The sequence below is a fragment of the Mustela putorius genome, unplaced genomic scaffold (genome assembly GCF_011764305.1).
Source record: "Mustela putorius furo isolate JIRA1106 unplaced genomic scaffold, ASM1176430v1.1 tig00000640_pilon_pilon_pilon, whole genome shotgun sequence".
NCBI classification, from domain to species: Eukaryota; Metazoa; Chordata; class Mammalia; order Carnivora; family Mustelidae; genus Mustela; species Mustela putorius.
In genome coordinates this window covers 2,674,013-2,689,163 of record NW_025421432.1, presented here as the reverse complement: position 1 = coordinate 2,689,163, position 15,151 = coordinate 2,674,013, and positions in this window count along the sequence as shown.

Genomic DNA, 15,151 nt, shown 5'->3' with positions numbered 1-15,151 from the left:
AAAATTACCTGTGTAATTACCTGTGGCTCAGTCTTTTAAGCATCTGTCTTCCACTCAAGCCATGATATCAGCTCTTGGGATCAAGCCCAGCATGGAGCACTGCATCAGACTCCCTGCTCTCTTTCTGTCATTCCTGCTTATACTCTCTCTTTCACTCAAATAAATAAATAAGATCTTTTAAAAAAATCTCCAAGTGATTCTTGTAAACATAAAAATTGAATAAATGGTCTAGCACATAATTAACTCAACTGCAATTATTTTTAATTGCCTTTATTATATTTCTTCAAAAGATTGAACTATATTTTCATAGAAACAATGTTCTCACTTGATTTTTCTCTTTCTTCACTCATTTTATGTTCCACTGGTGTGCGTATGTGCAGAAAAGATTTATACTAGCAGCCTGAGACTGCTATCCTTAGAAAGTTGTGCTTCCAAAGTTGGCTCTTGGTGTTAGGGAAATTGACAGGCAATTTCCTAAGACTGGTAATGAAGTTGTCTCTAAATGGTAAAAGTGGCTCACTGTTCCTCATCTGTTTGTGCAAACACTATCTTTTATAATGAACACCTGCTCTTCTGAGAGTCTGGAATTTTGTTATGTGCTAGGTAGAGAATGCCTACGTGACTGACTCTCAAAAATCCTGCCTTCCCAGGCTCATATGAACTTCTCTGGCAGACAACACTTTACATGCATTGTCCTAACTAGTTGTTAAAGAGGAATTGAGAGTCTCCTGTGTGACTCTATTGAGAGAGGACTCTGGAAATTTGTGCCAGGCTTCTCCTAACTTTGTGCTATACATATTTTCCTTTTGCTAACTTCGCTTTATATTTTTTCACTATAATAAACCTTAGCTGTGATTATAACTAAGTGTGATCACAACTATACTGAGTCCTTCTACAAAAACACCTAATGTGAGAGCAATCTTGGGGACCCAGAACACAATATGTTTCTAAATTAAAATGCCATGTCACTAATGCAAATTTTGGAACACATGTAACTGATTTTTAGTAAGTATACAATTCAATTAGTGGGAACAAAATTATTTGGATATTTAAGAGTCACCATGGACAATTAGTGTATCCCAGACATATCAGCATATTTTCAAAGAGATGAGGTGATATTGGTTAATTTGCCAAAGAAATAAATCTCTCTTTAAGGCAAAATCCAAGCTTTGTAGACCTATATATCCCCACAGAACAGAACACTGTGCCCTACACAAAATAAACTGTCAGGAAATATTAAAATAACTCTCTAACCATTTAAATACTTGAGTTATATTTTAAACAAGGCAAAAGATTTACTAACATACTTCTTAATAAAGGAAACCTGTAACATGCATAGATAAATCCATATTTTGCCTATAAATATTTTTAGAAAGAAAAATACAGTATATTTTCAGTTTTTCCTTATCAATTTAATATGAAAAGATATCAGTTTTTTCTCAACATACATCAAAGTATTTATTTGGTCTTTATTTTAGTAAATTTGGCTGCCTGTTTCAGGTCTTACGGTTTTTATTCTAGTTCACTAAAGCCCTCGAAGGCAAAGAAAATCACAGGCACATTCCTACTCCAAAACAAATCTGGCATTCCCCATAGCCATCATTCTTCTTAACCTGTCAACAGATTCAGTTCAATTTTGATATTGATATAAATTTGAACTCTGAAAGCTAAATATCCCAGGAAGCTATGATCCTTCTATCTTGGTTTGAAGGACTTTGCCATTTAGACAAGTAAATGACTCCATTTAGAAACTATTATTATGGTTTACTATAAAAATCAAGAACAATTGTTAAAATGTTGATTTATCATAATGTAGGTGAAATTGCTTCACTTTGCTGTTAACATGATTTCCCACAGCCTTTGGTCACCCAAGGAGGGTTAGCTTAAAAACATTAACTTAGAATGGTTTCTGATGTACATGTGCTAAAAATCATCTCATTATCATTTTTTTTTTCTGAATTACGACCCTTTGAATGCCTAGACATCTGGTACCAAGTCTATGTGATTATAATTTTAACTGAATTCTCAAAATTACTGGTCAACTTCAACTTGTATTGAGCCAATATAAGTAACCCTGTGGAATGAAGTACTGTTAAGTACAATTTTCAACCTATTTTGATGCAGAACCTTTTGTACTTATCATATATAAAATACTACAAAATACTATCTTGCTAAAGACATTTAGAACATTGATAAGAAAAATCATAAATTATAGATTCCATTTTAAATTAAATAAAACCATATCTTCTATATGATTTTTCTTCTTGCTCTTAACCACAGATTTCACAAAAATGTTGGCATACTGAAACAATTTGGGATATTTATATTTTTAAGAGGAAAAAGAGAGTTTGCTGGTATCCTAAGGAAAAAAGAAAATGGATTTTACATGAGGCATTTTTCATTCAAATGCTAATAAGTTTAGGACAATTTATAAATTCTAGAGTAACTATTTTAAATTTACCTGAGCACTATACAGAAAAAAAAATCGTTTATTCAGATGTGAAATCTAACATCAATTCAGAGCCCAGTCCAGCAGTTGATACATAAAAAGAGTAAATACCTATTGAATAAAGAAATAATTAAAGTTTTGATGAATAAGAATGAATCTGTGAATTAGAGATTTTTAGAGGTCAGGATTCTAGATCCTGACCTTCCTGAAACTGTAAAATTTACTAAAGAAAAAGAAAAGGAATCTACATATAGCATATTTATCCCTTTAACATACTGCTAAAATAACAACACAGACATTGGGATGTTGGAGAACAGAACATTATGTTTTATAGTAACTGCTTGTGACGTGTAATTTTCCCTTCAGTTCTTAATATTTAAATCAAGCAAGAAAAGTACTACCATACTATCAGAGTTGTTTCTAATCATGGGTTTAGTTACCAACCTTTACCAATGGTATCAAATATATTTATTGTAGAACATGCATGCATATGTCAGAACTCTCCGTTTCTTCTAAAAGTGTGTGTGTGTATGTTTTTTTTAAAATCCTCTTAAGGGTCTTAGTTAGTCACTATACTCATTTTTAAAATAAGAAAACTGGATTAAAGGTAATTATAGGAGTCATAAAGAGGTTTGAATAAAGTAGAAAACTACATAATAGAAGATATTGTGCAATGTGATTCAAAGGTGTTATTTATTCTTATAGTCACAAATGCTATGGTAAAATGATTCAAGATTACAAAAATTTTGATAGGGAATTGAATTTTAAATCCAGAAAAATTCAAAAGAAAGAGACAAGTGTGTCAATCATCAATGTTAAAGCACTCAGTTCTTCTGTCAAGGAAAAAAAAATCAGTAGACTATCTTTGAAAAATACAAGACCTGAAAAAATATAGAAATCTGAGTTATGTTTTGCTCCAATTTCAAAGACTGAGAACTATACATAATACATCAACCTCAATTTATTCCTGACTTCCTCAAATACTCATTACCTAATCCTGATGTTTCCTCCCAAAATTAGTATTTTAATGTTCTTACACATCATTTTCTAGTGGAGGAGAATGATGCAATTCAGTCTGTTCCTTGGAATAATCCTTTATCACTTGTCTCCCATTTTGGTATAAACTAGGTTAAAATGTCCACTTTGGCATCTGAATAGAAAGTCTGGACTATATATATGAACTGAATACATAAAGAGATAAGACAAGTCATTGCTCATGAAGAGAAGGATCATTTCTCAAATAATGCTAGAAAAAATAACTGAGAATTTGGAAATACATATTTTTAAAATCTTTACAAAATGATATACCTCAAACTAAAATTATATGTCGTATATATTGATTTGGTTGTGATATCAGCAATACCGGATTTTTGCCAAGGCAGAGGTGTAACGTAACTTTGCAGGCCCCACACCCTTGAAACCAACAAGACTGTCTATTCTATTCTCATCGCTACATTTCTTTTCATGCTGGCCTAAATCTCTTTCGCTGCTAAAAGATATCCTCTGCTAGTTGGGGCATGACATCGACAACTACGGGCTCAAATTTTCACCCCGTAGTGACAGAGCTGAAGAAGATCTCCCTCCACCAAAAGTTTGCAATCTCCTGGGAAAGAGGTATGTGTGCCTGACTGTGCTTGAGTTAGTGACCAATTCTCAAATTGCTGCTGTAGCCAGGGAGCAAATATCAGTTCCAATTCGGACTGCAAGATAAGGTTAAGAAGAAGTTACTCTGTCCCAAAGAGGGGAAGATGCTGGCAATCAATACAGTGCAGTTATAGCAGAAATGTCCAACATTATTTACATTAACCATGTAAAAATGCCTAAGAACAAAGCTAAAATATAGGGCTATGTATAAATGCTCATGAAATGTATGAACATAAGGGATCTGAAGGGGCACGTACACTCAAATGTTTATAGCAGCAATGTCCACAACAGCCAAACTATGGAAAAAACCTAGATGTCCATCAACAGATGACTAGATAAAGAAGATATTGTGTATTTTATACACATACACACACACACACACACACACACACACACACACAATGGAATACTATGCAGCCATCAAAAATACACTCTTGCCATTTACAATGACGTGGATGGAACTAAGGGGTATTATGCTAAGCAAAATAAGTCAATCAGAGAGAGACAATTATCATATGATCTCTGATATGAGGAATTTGAGAGGCAGGGGCCAGGGGTTGTACAGGGTAGGGAGGGAAAAATGAAACAAGAGGGGATCAGGAGAGAGAGAAACTATAAGAGACTCTTAATCTCACAAACCAAACTGAGAGTTGCTGGGGGGTGAGGAGGTAGGGATAAGGTGGCTGGGTTATAGACATTGGGGAGGGTATGTGTTATGGTGAGTGCTGTTAAGTGTGTAAAACTGATGAATCACAGACCTCTACCCCTGAAGCAAATAATACATTAAATGTTAAAAAAAAAATAAATACACACATGAACATAGGCAAGTTGTTTCATTTTGCTAAGTCTCCTTTTTCACCTGTAAACTGGGGTTCACAGTTGTCTGTTTCTTCTAAAATGATCATTCTGAAATTAAAATACAAAATCCCTTTAAAGTGACAAGGTCTTCCCTGGATATGAAAAGTATGATTCATAATTTGTTACTATTATTCAAAATTTAAATGTAAATAATCTGTATTCACCTTGAAATAATTATGTTAAATCCTACTTAAATATAATTTTTAAACAATGTGTCTTGGGCTAATATTTTTTGTTAATAATAATGTCATTAATCATTTTGATATTCTGGACCATATTAGTATATGCATTTTTAGAATATCAACATATAAAGTCATGGATACACATGTGGTATATAAATAGCCCAAAGTAGTAGCTCAAGAAGAAAACTGAGATGCCCTAGCCTACAAGTAGTACCCACTAAGAGACCCATGAATCAGGCCACCCTGTACTTTGTAGCCCAGCTGACCCTCAGCTGAATGTAGGTTCATTACTGAGCTCAGGGGCAACCAACAGAGGAAACTCGCACTAACCTCACCATAATACAGAGAAATAATAAATCACTGTAGTTTGAAACCATTAAGTATGGGATAGATTTTTACATACAAATAGATAACTATTAAGGAAATCTTATGCAGTTTTACAGTAGCTTGGGGTGCCTAAATATTGTAGAATCTGAAACACAAAGAAAATAAGATTCTAGAAAATGAGAAAAGTATGCTACTTTAAATGATTCTTCTGAAGTGTTTTTTTAAAGATTTTTTTTTTATTTATTTATTTGACAGAGAGAGAAATCACAAGTAGATGGAGAGGCAGGCAGAGAGAGAGAGGGAAGCAGGCTCTCCACTGAGCAGAGAGCCCGATGTGGGACTCGATCCCAGGACTCTGAGATCATGACCTGAGCCGAAGGCAGCGGCTTAACCCACTGAGCCACCCAGGCACCCTGAAGTGTTTTTTTAACTTTACTTCCACTTTTTCCCCCTCAGCCTTTGCTCTTTTGATTTTCTGAAACCAAGAACTAGTTTTATTTATACAATAGCTCTTGAGAATGTTTAACAAAAAAAATCTTCCAATATTCTTCATATAGTCTCTCAAAGGGTGTGTGTGGGGTATGTGTGGGAGTGTGCATGTGCTTAATGCTCAAGATTTTGGCAACTTCCACTAAATATTCTAATAGTTAAAACATTTTCGATGTTCCTTTTGTACATGTGGCAAGAGTTAGTATAATGGTGTCCATGATCCTTGATTATTGGATTAATACGTTGTTCAGTGTATTCCGCTTTTAAGTGAAATATACAGATTCTTCAATATTGAGGCTTTGTATGAATAGATCTAAATTAAATGGAGAGTTGAGACAACTGTCTGGCTAATAATTCCCAAACCCTACTACTAAGAAAAAGTAGAGGTTTGAGGTTTAAAAATTTCAGATGGGCTGTCTACATTGATTAAATCATCCAGATTTCCAATTCATTCTTTTTTGCAAACATGATTTAGGTCTGTTTGATAAAGAATAATACCTTAAGTGCATCTGTATTCATATAATAAAATAGTGTTGAAGTGGTTATCTATTTTACTTGGTCTAATATCTGCAATTGTGTATTTATTTTCTAAATATATAAGGAAATTGCCTCCATTCTACCCTTTACTTTGAAAAGATACCACAGCAGGGTGATGTTATACATACTCAATTTAAAAACATCAACATTTGAAATGGAGTTAAGAATTCTTTATAACTGGGGTGCCTGGGTAGCTAAGTGGGTTAAAGCCTCTACCTTCGGCTCAGGTCATGATATCAGGGTCCTGGGATCGAGCCCCACATAGGGCTCTCTGCTCAGCAGGAAACCTGCTTCCTCCTCTCTGTCTGCCTCTCTGCCTACTTGTGATCTCTGTCTGTTAAATAAATAAAATCTTAAAAAAAAAAGAATTCTTTATAACTGATTTAAGACTAGAAGACACTGGAGATTACTAGATGCCATATGTAAACATGACTTTTTTTAAGATTTTTTTTTTATTTGACAGAGAGAGACCAGGAGAGAGAGGGAACACAAGCAGCTGGAGTGGGAGAGGAAGAAGCAGACTTCCTGCTGAGCAGAGACCCCAATGTGGGGCTCAACCTCAGGACCCCAGGATCATGACCCTGAGCCAAAAGCAGAAGCTTAAGGACTGAGCCATCCAGGTGCCCCTGAACATGATGGATTTTAACTCATCATTTATCTTCTAAAAGAGGGAAAGAAATAGCTATATCTGTTGTTCTATTTTTAGGGTACAATTTTTGACTTTGCCATTATTTCTTCTGACATTAACTCATTATATCTTGTAACATTCACAGGAAGTATATTTTATTCTCCCCTAAAAGAGAGTGTATGTAATGTGAAAAGTGAAAGAAAAAAAAACTGACAAATTTCCAATTAATATGATTGACAGATAAAGTCAAACAATAAAAATCAGGAGCCCAACATAGCTTTTCTCATGAATGATTTACAAAATAATTTGATCAGTCCCTAATGTGTCACCAACATATTCAATTTCCAAGTTCCTTGATCACTCTTTGGTTCTCCTATGACCACAGCACACAGTAGCAACCAATTATTAACCCATATTTTTTTCCACTAACTTTCCAATAGGTGCTTCATACTTTTTTCATTGAAGGGAGGGAGGGAGGAAGGGAAAGAGACAGTGGAGGTGGGGAGCTGTTGGGAGAAAGAAAGGAAGGGGGAGAGGGACAGAGAACACTCCTGACTGGGCTTTCTAACATTATGTACACATAAGTCTCTTACAACAGAGGAATCCCCTTTGAAAGATTATGAGTGAAGCTCCATTGTGACAGCACAGTCTACTCCTTTCATTCATTTCGACCAAACTCTTCCTGGCTGTTATCAATTGTTACTACATATTTTGAATTAAATGACTCAAAATTTATGTATATTTTACCAGAATAAATATTAATCATGTACCCTTTTACTATCAAAACTGTTCAAGTTTCAATAATAACTAAGTCAACCAATGAATAGCTTTTCCCATGATTCCATTTCTCATGAATATATATCTCCTTTCAGAAATTTTCCTCAACAGAATGAAAGTAGGTCAATAGTGCTGTGATTTTCCTCCATCCCTTCCTTCTTCCTTAACTTTTCTCTGAACCAGTTCTTTAATTCTATCTGTCTCTCCTTTAATCTTTCAAGGAAAGACCAGATGTAGCCTTTATTTGATAACTACTTGCTAGAACAGACAAAGTATTACTTAACAGGAAGTTGAGGATGAGCTCTTGTGTTAGAGGAAACCTTGCCCGAACTTCCTTAGCACTGGTTTCCTCACTTGTAAAAGGGAAATAGTAAATGATCAATCTCATAAGGGAGTGGTAAAAATGTGCCATAAAGCTGTTTTGAAATTGTGAAATAATTAAAATGTATACTTTGATTTATTTTACAAATTAAAGCTAGCTTAATGGGAGGGGGTATTTTTCCAGTATTAATTTTCTGGAAGTTAACCAATTTTAAGTCATTTTTCAGGAATTACAAGTAAACTGTTAGTTTTATAACACATTTCTCAGATTTCTGAGAATTACAGAATATAAGCATCAGAAGGAACCCTAAAAATGACATGTACTGGGGAAGGAGTGGAGGGGGAAAGAAGGAAGGAAGAAAAATGGAAATAAGAGAGAAAGAAATAAACTGTCTTACCTAGAAAAGTAATAGGGAAATTTTCAAATTAAATCCTAACAATCAAATGATAGTGGTTAATAAAGGCCACATTCAAAATAAAAATATACTTGAAGCGCACAGAGAGAGAAGTCTTAAAGATTTATAAAGGATGATAGATACATAATTGTCCTGAGGCTCAATTAGTACAATTCCCTCATTACACTTGAAATTTTGCATCATATGTTACACAATTGAATATAATAAACTCTGAAAACATGTTTGCCGCCAAATAATATAAAATTGTCTTAGCTATGGGGAAGGTTAACAATGAAAAAGCTAATAGAAAAATAGACTTTAAAATTTTGACATAGCATTAAGTATTTAAATGATCAATAAGTGTTCTCTAACATCCAGGTACAACAACAAATATGTGCTGATGGTTGTATACTATGTATGAGCTAATTTATAAGAAATAGTTGCTACCTCACAAATTATATAGTCAGGTTGAGAAAAAAGAACATTTATGTAAAAAGCTGTATTTTTTTTTTTGAAGTGGGATTTATACTTCTGAATAATTAAGTATCAGGGACTCTATTCACCGTCCTTCCCCCAAAACCATGAAATACAAGAATAATAGAGGAAACAATGGTAAAGATATTGGATATCGAGTGACAAAGGATAACTCTAAGTCCTAAGCAATAAATGAGGTAGTCCCGAGACTCTAGTCACATACTATCTTCAGAGACTTTCCAGGTCAAGACAAATAAGAGAGTGATCCAGAGGAAACCCCACAGTCTCCCTGAATTGAAGGAGTGGAGCTGAGAGCCAAGAAGATCAAAGTAGCCAGAATTCACAGGGCAGAGAACCACTGAGGAGAGGGTTGCACAATGTAAGAACCCCAAAATCTGCAGACGTTCCTCCTCTAATATGCAGCAGAGTACTAAGCAGCATGTGTGTGTGAGGAAATTATCCAAAGCCAGAGAAAAGCCACACAAAACAATTGGAGGAAACTACTCAGAGCAGTGTCCCTTAGCTAGAATGACCTCTAATTAATATGGCATTGAGGAAAGTGCTCAGAAAATTTGCCTCAGGAGTGGGGAATAAATAATTAGCCATAGACTACACATAGCTTTGGTCCTACCTAATTAATCTTAAAAGCAAAATCTAAAAATATATCAGTGTTCCAAGTAACTCAACCATGTCCCAGAACAATGCTCAAGAATACTTTTAGGCATATAAATAAATACCAACACCTAACATGGTAAAATCACAATGTCTGTATCTAAAGAATATATAATGAAAGAATCACTATGTTGGTGACTGCATTTTTTACCATTATGCAAATTTATTTTTTAAAAAAGGACTTCTGCTCCCAGAAAGATGAAGTAATTTTTCCTATTCTTTTGCTAAGTACAACTAAAAACTCTGAACATATATAAAACAAATATAAAAAGTTTCTGAAAAGTAAACAGAAAAGTCCAACTTGTTAGGGAAATAGAAACTGAAGGAATAACATGGTAGTAATTTCTGTGGGTTTTCATTTAGTCTTATATTTCATTTATATATATTATAAGAATGTAATATTCTTATATTTCATTTAGTCTAATATTGTGAACATGATGCTGGAGAAGCCAGCAAACTACAGAAAGCATATTTATGTAGAAACTTATTTTTGAAAAAAATATAATGGGATTTGTGCTTCTGGCAAATTTAGAGTATCAGGTACTAGATTGACTCTCTCGCCTAAAACCACATGAAAAACAGGCAAAATGTTGGAGTGACTCTAAGATATTGGGTATCATGTGACAAAGGTATGTAAACAAACACACACAGGACCCCAAAGGCAGCCTGTGTTCTCTAATAATAGGAGAGGGAAATGGACAGCCTTGCAGGACAGAAAAATTTTAGATAGCAACTGCTCTACTTCAGCCAAACACTGTAGGAAAAAAACAAAAACAAAAACAAAACTGCAGCCACATATTCATTGACTTCAGGATGGACTGAGTTCAGAGTTTAGACTTCCAACCTCCCAGCATACAATGAGTCATCCCCAGCTGCCTCTCCACAATTGCCAGGGTGGTATCAGAGAATCCCAAGGCAGAAACCAGGACTTTTATCCCTTTTAGGTGGTAGTAGTAAGCTTTACCCCATGTGGTATAAATGAAAACCACCAAGGGAGCAGAAACAAGTAATTTCTGTTTCTTCAGCCAAGGTGATACCAGTGGGGTCCCAATGGGAAGCTAGAACTCCCAGTCCCACTTAGCAGTAATGAGGAGACATTCCCTTTTGTATCGATAGAGGCTGTATAGGGGATCCTCACTTTCTGTCCCACCAGGTAGTAATGATGGGATGCTACACCTGCCCCCTTACCTGCAGAAGTGAGGTTGGAGAAAGGCAGCCAAAATGGAAGCTTTGAACAAAATCCAGATATTCATAACATTAAAATAATCCAGATTTCAATTTAAATCACTCATCATACCAAGAACCAAGAAAATTTCAACTTGAACTTTTAAAACAAAGACAAATCAAAGGATTCCAAGCCCAATATAAGAGATAATTTTGAATTACCTGTCAAAGACTTCTAGCAGACATCATAAAAAGCTTCTGTGGGTAAACAACACATGCATCCTTAAAAACAAATGGATAAAAAAAGAAATTGTCAATAATGACATAAGAAAGTATACAAAAATAGAAGATAAAAAAAGAAGTTATTGTAGAAATATAAATAAAATAAATATAATAACAAAAAAGCTCAATGATGGAATCAACAATCAAGTTGGTAAAGAATAGTGATACTGAACACAGAATAGAAATGATCTAATATGAATAAGAGAAAATAGACTGAAAAAATTATATAGAGAATCCAGGGACTTGTGGGACTATAATAAGAGATGTAACACCTATGTTACTGAGGTAATAAAAAGAGAAAAAGGCAGGATTGAAAAAGTATTCAAAGAATTAATGACATAACTAGGCAAATTTAGCGAGAGAAGCTAAGTCTACATTTTCAAGAAGTACAGCAAGCCTCAAAATCCAAGATAAACCAAAAGAAATCCATCCTAAGACACATCATAATCAAACTTCTAAAAGCTTTTAGAAGCTAATCAAAGCTTCTAAAAGACAAACAAAAGACTTGAAAGCACTAAGAGAGAAATAGAGGAAATAGTACCTAACTCTTTTTATGAAACCAATATCACTCCGATACCAAAGCCAAAGACACAAGAAAACTGTAGGTCAATATCTCTGATGAACATAGGTGCAAAAATTTTTTTTAACAAAATACTAGCAAATCAAATAAACAACATATTGAAGAGATTATACACCATAGCCAGGTGAGATATATTCCCCAGTTTGTAAGATTGATTTAGCATATGCAAAATCAATGTAAGACACCACGCTAACAGAATGAAAGTAATCATCTCAAAAGATGCATAAAAAAGCATCTGGTGAAATTCAACATCCATTTATAATAAAAATAATTTTCAAAAAATAGAGACAAAAGGAAACTTACTGGAACAGTAAAGGCCATTTGTCAAAGTTCACAGTTAACAACATAATAATGGAGAAAAAAAACTAAAAACTTTTCCTATAAGACCTGATACAAGGCCAGGATTCGTCTGCTACTTCTACTCATTATAGTACTATAATATCTTAAAGGAGCAATCAGACAAGGAATAAAATGTACCTGAATCAGAAAAGAAGTAGAATTATTTCAATTTCTGGATAACATGATCCTATTTGTAGAAAATCCTAAACGCTCTATAAAAAAAATGTTTTAGAGTAAATTCAGAAAAGTTGCAAGATACAACATGGACATACAAAAATCACTTTTATTTCTTTGTACAAACAATGATCCAAACAGGAAATCAAGAAAACAATCCCATTTATGACAGTATCAAAAAGAATAAAATATTTGGAAATAACTGTAACCAAGGAGCTAAAAGATCTACACTGAAAACAATAAAACACTGTTAAAAAAAATTGAAGACGACACAAATAAATGTACAGACAGCCTAGACTGGATGTTCCTGGATTGGAAGAATACTATTACAATGTCCATTCCACTCAAAGTGATAGTATAGCTTCGGTGCAATTCCTATCAAAATTTCAATGGCATTTCACAGAAAAAGAAAAACAATTCTAACATTTGTATGGAAGCATACAAGACTCCAAATAGTCAAAGCAATCTTGAAAAAGAATAGAAATAAAGCCATCACAATTCCTGATTACAAATTATATTATAAAGCTATAATAATCAAAATAATATGGTACTGGAATAAATATATACACAGATTAATGGAACAGAATAGACAGCTCAGAAATAAGCACAAGGATATTCGGAAACTAGTTTCTGACAAAAGCATGTGATGTGGAAAGGATAGTCTCTCCGATAAATAGTGCTGGAGAAACTGGATAACCATATGCAAAATAATGATATTGGAACCTTATCTTATGCCGTATACAAAAGTCAAAATGGGTTAAAGACTTATACATGTCTTTAAGAACTGAAGCCATTAAACTCCTAAAAGAAAACATAGGGAAAAACTTCTTGATATCAGCCTTAACAGTGATTTTTTAAATAAACACCAAAAGAACAATTAACAAAAGCAAGAGAGTAGATTTCAGGTGCTATCATCACACACACACACACACACACACACACACACACACAATGTGAGAACATGCTAATCAACTTGACTATAGCAATTATTTCATTTATTTCAATTATATATATAATATATATAAAATGATCATGTTGTACACCTTAAATATAATTTTTGTTTCAAAAATAATAATGAAAAGAAAACTGGTTACTTAAGTTATTGGAAAAATTTTAAAGTATGTTCAGGCAACTTGATGGAATCTTTTCTTACAGCTGTAAAACCTATGAAATTTAAGTACATACATAGTATATCAGGTCAAATTTAACTTCCCAACTTCATGTGTCACAACTGTGAAATATTTACTGGATTTTGAAGGTCCCTATGAAGAAAATGATATCATATACCTTATTTATGATTCTGATGAGGACTATATTTTAAACTGATATTATTAATTTCATGGATTAACTAACAATGGTATAAAATGGGAGGAAAAGCCCTAAACTTATCATTGCACATTAAAGTCAGTGGTCTAACCATCTCCAAATAAAAGGCAGAGATTGTCAAAGTAGATAAAAGAAAAAGATCAAACTGTAAGAAATCCTCTTTAAATATAAAGATACATATAGGTTAAAGATAGAAGAAGGTATAAAGTTATAACAAGATAAAAATAACCCAATAAAGTAGAGTCTCAATATCAGCTCAGTAGATCAGAGTTGAGAATATTATCAGGGATAAAGTCATTCATAATGATAAAGGAGTCAGCTCATCAAAAGAACCTAACAATGCTAAATATTTATACACCCAGCAGCAGAGCTTTGAAAAACAGGAAGCACAAACCAGAATTTCAAGGAGAAAAAAACAAATCTGGAATTATAGTTGGAGGCTTCAATATCTTTCTCTCACAATAAATGATAGAAAAAGGGAGGGAGGAGCCTTTAAGAACATATAAGAATTCAACAACATTTTCAACCAACTGGATCTCATTGACATTTATAGAATGCTCTACCCACAAGAAAAAAAAACAACAACAAAAAACAGTACACTCTTTTCAAGTGCATACAGAACATTCAACATTATAGACCACATTATAGACCATTAAAAAGTCTCAAAATGTAAAATGTTCCATTTTTTCAAAACGTGTTTTTTTTACTATAGTGTAATTAAATTTGAAATCAATAACAGAAAGACATCTGGAAAACCCCTAAATATTTGGAGACCAAATAACACATTTCTTCATAACCCATGTGGCAAAGAAAAAATCACAAAGGAAATTAGAGCTATTTTGAGCTAACTGAAAATAAAAACAGAACATGTTAATTTGTAGGATGTTGCTAAGTACTACTTACTAGTACTATTTGTGGGAAATTTCTAGCACTGAGTGCTTATATATAAAGAAAGAAATTTCAAATCAATTGCCTTAATTTTTATCTTAATATACTAGAAAACAAAATCAAATTAAACCCAAAGTCAGCAGAAAAAATTGATTGTGAATTGAAATTGAATTCAAATGAAAATGAAAAAAGAGAAAAATCAATGAAACTAGAACCTAGTTCATTAAAAATATCAGTAAAAATGATCACTTCACTAATCAGGAAATAAAAATATCGGGAAAAAGAGAGGTGACATAACTACAGGTATTATAGATAATAAATGGATAATAAGGTAATATTAATGTAACGTATGGACAGAAAACAAAGCAGTTCAACAGTTGCCAGAGGATAGGAGTATGGGGGAGAGGAGGTGCAAAAGGAAGGGATCACAAAGGTGAATGAACACACTTTTAGGGGTGATAGGGACACTATCTTGATTGTGGTGATGATTTTATAGCTGTATACATGTCAAATTTATCAAATTATATGTTTGAAATATGTGCAGTTTGTTGTATGTAAACTGTACCTCGATAAATCTGTTAAAATGCTGGAGTTAAATCATGCCAAGTTATAATCATGCCAAATCTAACAAACATAAGAAAAATT